This window comes from Elephantulus edwardii, unplaced genomic scaffold (genome assembly GCF_000299155.1).
Source record: "Elephantulus edwardii isolate Elephantulus edwardi_28Jun2011 unplaced genomic scaffold, EleEdw1.0 scaffold00212, whole genome shotgun sequence".
Taxonomy (NCBI): Eukaryota; Metazoa; Chordata; class Mammalia; order Macroscelidea; family Macroscelididae; genus Elephantulus; species Elephantulus edwardii.
In genome coordinates, this window is record NW_006399962.1 from 4,325,390 (window position 1) to 4,330,433 (window position 5,044).

Consider the following 5,044-nt stretch of genomic DNA (forward strand, 5'->3'; position numbering starts at 1 on the left):
AGTCCTTGACCCTCTGCAGCAAGCGCTTCAGGTCCTCCTCAGTTTTGGCAAGCAGGGTTGTGTCATCTGCATAATGCAGATTGTTGATAGATCTTCCACCAATCTTGACCCCACATTTCTCCTCATACAGCCCAGCCTCCCAGATAATCTGTTCTGCATACAAGTTGAAAAGGTATGGAGACAGGACACATCCCTGGCGTATGCCCTTCCCAGTTTTGAACCATGCAGTGTTTCCCTGCTCTGTTCTGACGACTGCCTCTTGATCCAAGTATATGTTTCACATTAGCACGATCAAGTGTTCTGGGATTCCCATTCTTCTCAGAGTCAGCCATAGTTTGTTATCATCCACACAGTCAAACGCCTTTGCATAGTCAATGAAACACAGATATACATTCCTCTGGTATATTCCCTGCTTTCAGCTAAAATCCATCTAACATTAGCTACAATATCCCTAGTACCACAACCCCTTCTAAACCCAACCTGGACTTCTGGAAATTCTCTGCTGATGTGTTGTTCCAGTTGTTTTTGGATAATCTTCAGTAGAATATCAGAACTTCCACCCAAACAGAGATTATGCACACCCATGTTTATTACTGCGTTGTTCACAGTAGCAAAAAGCTGGAAACAACCCAAGTGTCCATCAACAAACAAATGGATAGAGAAGCTCTGGTATTCATACAATAGAATACTATGCAGCACTGAAAAACAAGGAACACATGAAATATACAAAATGAATGGCCCTGGAGGACATTATGCTGAGTGAAATATCTCACTCACAAAAGGACAAATACTGAAAAATGCCACTGTTATAAAACAGGACTGACATGGGGGTTGGGAGAAAATAAGAAAAGAGGGGATAATAATGTACACTGCGTTGAAACAGATGAGGAATAAAACTGCTTAAAAGGCATATATGAGGGAACTCTGGTGGCCTAGTGACAAGAAGCTGCACTACAATCCCAGAGGCATGGGGTTCAAATCCACCAGATGCTCTGCTGGAGAAGGAGGGGCAATCTTCTCCTGTAGCAGTTGGATCAGATTTGATGGTGTACACACACACACACACACACACACACACACTACACACACTACACACACACACACACACATACACACACACACATTTTTAAAAAGCAATCTATGATTAGGTATTATTTGCATGACAACAGTTCAGAATAAGAGCTGCATAGTAAAGTGGACTTGGGAGGATTGTACAACAATGAAACAATTTTTCTTTCAAAGAGAAAAGTGAGCTAAGGAGTGGGCAGGGAGGAAACTGTGCAAAAACGAATGAATGGAAATCCAAGTTCTGTATAAATTTTTCATTAAAATCTTAATTAAAAAATTAAAAAGTAAGAAATAGAAATACCATTTGACCTAGCAATTTCACTACTGGGAATATGTACTAAAGAAACCACAGGCACGACTCAAACAGATGTATGCATACTCATGTTTATTGCTGTGTTATTCACAATAGCAAAGAGAGAGAAGCAATCCAAGTGCACATCAACAAATGGACAGAAAATTTATGGTACACTCACACAATGGAATTGAAAAACAATAGTATACAAAAAATTGAAAAAAATGAAATAATAAAATACTACACAACATGGGGAGAATATTATGCTCAGTGAAATATCTCAGTCACAAAAGGGCAAATACTGCATAACACTGCTGTTATAAAATAGGATAGATGTGGGGAGGTTGGGGAGAGATTGGGGAAAGAGTGGCTAGATAATGAACAATGCCTTAGAATAGATGAAGGAGAGCTTTTTGAATCACCAGAATAAAGAAGCATCGAACTGCAAAAAAAAAAGAATAGATGACGGAAAGAACTGTTTAAAAGAAATACATGATTATGCATTATATGTGTGAGAATAATCTGGAACAAGGGGTGATTGTGGAGTAGGCTGAAGGAGGGGGGAGAAAATGTGCTATAATGAATAAAAAGTTAAATATTAAAATAATTTTTAAAAATTTTTTAAAAAGGAACAATGAATTTATTTTTATTCCCATCAATCCCACTATTCCTTTCCCCAGTTTGACCATTTCATGTGTTTGCTGTTATCTATTAATTCTTTAATATTTAAAGAGAAATATTATGCTAACACAAGATAAAGTTGCCATATAAATGACTATCTGTTGGGTCTGCTCTAACTGAATACATGAAAAGAAGGTGGACTTTATTTGTGATGTTTTTCCACCACACCTCTTCTTTCTTCCTCACTCTTGGTTGATGACTTTGGTGGTGTAGTTCAGAGGGCGTTGTGCTGCTGAACACAAAGGCAGCTGATTTTAACCTACTGGCAGCTTTTCAGGAGAAACAAAGACAATCTCTGCCAATGCAGATGATAGCTGTTGATAACTAGCTGGCAATGACCATAGTCTGTCATCCTTATTCATTATCCTACTTACTGATGCATAAGTAGTAGTTGAAAAAGATCATGACTTAGAATAGACACAACTTAGTCCTTCAACAAACATTTTTGCTCTATAGCCCTTTGGAGAAGTCCTTGACAGTATATTTTCCCATTGGAACACATCTTTTGATTTCTTGACCGCTGTTACCATAGCTGTTAATTGTGGCTCCAAGTAAGATGAAATCATTGACAATTTCAATCTTTTCTTCATCTATCATAATGTTGCCTGTTTATCTAGTAGTGAGATTTTTGTTTTCCTTTTTAGATTTATTTTTGTTTTCTTGATGTTGAGATGTAATCCATATTGAAAGGTATAGTCTTTGCACTTTTACAGCAAGCCCCTCACGTCCTCCTTCACTTTCAGCAAGCATTTGATGGGTCTTCCTCCAATCCTTCAGAACACTTGATTCTAGACCAAGAAGCTGTCATAAGAACAGAGCAAGGGAACACTACATGGTTCAAAATAAAGAAAGGAATGCATTAGGGATGTGTCCTTTCTCCATACTTTTTCATTCTATATGCAAAACAGATCATGCTGGAGGCTAGACTTCTATGAGGTGGAATGTGGCATCAGGAGAAACATTAATCAACAACCTGCATTAGGCAGATGACACAACCTTGCTTGTCTAATCTGAGGAGAACTTTTGATGCAAAAAGTCAAGGACTGTAGCCTTCAATATGGATTGCATCCCAACATAAAGAAAATTAAGACCCTCACCAGTGGGTCAACAGGAAGTATCAAGATAGAGAAAAGATTGAGGTTGTTAACAATTTCATCATACTTAGATCCACAATCAACACTCTTGACACAAGTAGTCAGGAAATCAAAAGACAAGTTGTATTGAGAAAATTTTTCTAGAGTGCTAAAGAGCAATGATGTCAGACTAGAGATTGGGGTGTGCCTGATCCAGGCCATGATCTTTACAATTGTTTGCTATGCATCTGACATCTGGACAATGAATGAGAATGACAGAAAAAGAATTGATGCTTTTGAGTTGTGGTTCTGGAGAAGAGTGTTGAAGATACCATGGACTGCCAAGAGAACAAACAAGTCTGTCCTGGAGGGAATGAAAACATGTTGCTTCTTGGAGGCAAGGATTTTGAAACTCTGTCTCACATACTTTGGGTAAAATGACAGGAGGGACCAGTCCTTGAGGAAGGACATCATACTGGAAGGATAGAGGGTCAGTGTGGGAGAGGAAGACCCTAAGTAAGATGAATTGACACAGTGACTGTGGGGGTCAGGTATGTCAGAGATTTTGATACTGGCTCAAGATAGGGAAGGGTTTAGACCCTTTGTTCATAGAGTTGCTATGAGTAGTACCTTAGCAGCACATAATAACCACATCTAGCCATTTTTAGATTATCTTCAACAATCTTTTGCTTGCATGTGATATTAATGATGTTGTCATTATGTGCTGTTAAGTCGCTTGTGGACTCATAGCTACCCCACCTTACTGTCTCTGACACACTTACCCTCATTACCCTAGTCACTGTATCAATCCATCTCATCGATGGTCTCCCTCTCTTTCTCTGACCTGCCACCCTTCCAAGCATCTTGTCCCTCTCCAAGAACCAGTCGCCCCTTGTAACATGCCCAGAGTATGTCAGATGAATCCTCAGAACTCTTGCCTTCAAGAAGCAGCCTGGCTACACCCTCTCTAGGACGAAGCTGTTTGTTTTCCTGAAAGTCCATGGTATATTCAATCAACACTCTCCTCTAGCACCACAGCTCAAAGGCATCAATTCTCTATCAACCCTAGTCAATGTCCAGCTCTCTGACGCATAGCAAGAAATTGCAAAAACTATGGCCTGCATCAGGTGCACCTTAGTTTCCGGACTGACATTGTTGTTCTTCGGTACTCTGGAGAGGTCCCTGACAGCCTATTTTCCCAGTGCAATTTGTCTTTTTATTTTCCTGGCTGCTGGTACCAAAAGTGTTGCCTGTGGAGCCAAACAAACTAAAATTATAACAACCTCAATCTCTTCACCATCCATCATGATGCTACCAAATGGCCCAGTGGTGAGAATCTTTGTTTTCTTGATGTTGGGCTTCAATCCATATTGAAAGCTGCAGGCCTTGATCTTCTGCAGCAGGCGCTTCAGGTCCTCCTCAGTTTCAGCAAGCACGATTGTGTCATCTGCAAAACACAGGTTGTTGATGAATCTTCCTCCAATCCTGATGCCACATTCCTCCTCATACAGCACAGCCCCCCATATGATCTCATGTACTACTTCCTGTAATATTTCAGTGTTGGCCAGTTTTTTCTAGTACAGTGATTCTCTGTGTAGTCTTTCCATCTTCTTTTGATGCTTCCTGGATCATTCAAGATTTTGCCCACTGCCATCTCTCAGTATTGCAACTCAAGGCTTGAATTTGTTTTTTCAGTTTCTTCAGCTTGGGAAATGCCAAATTTTTTCCTTTTTACTCTCTAACTCCAGTTCTTTGTACATTTTATTAAAATACTTTGTCTTCTTTTTTTATTATTAAATTTTGTTAGTTTTAATGAACATTTACAGAGATTTTGGGTTTTCATTCATTCATTGTTGCACTGTTTTCTCCACCCTCCTCCCCAGTTTGTTCTTCTTTCTCCCCCCCCCATGTCTGTTTTAATTGTCCAATT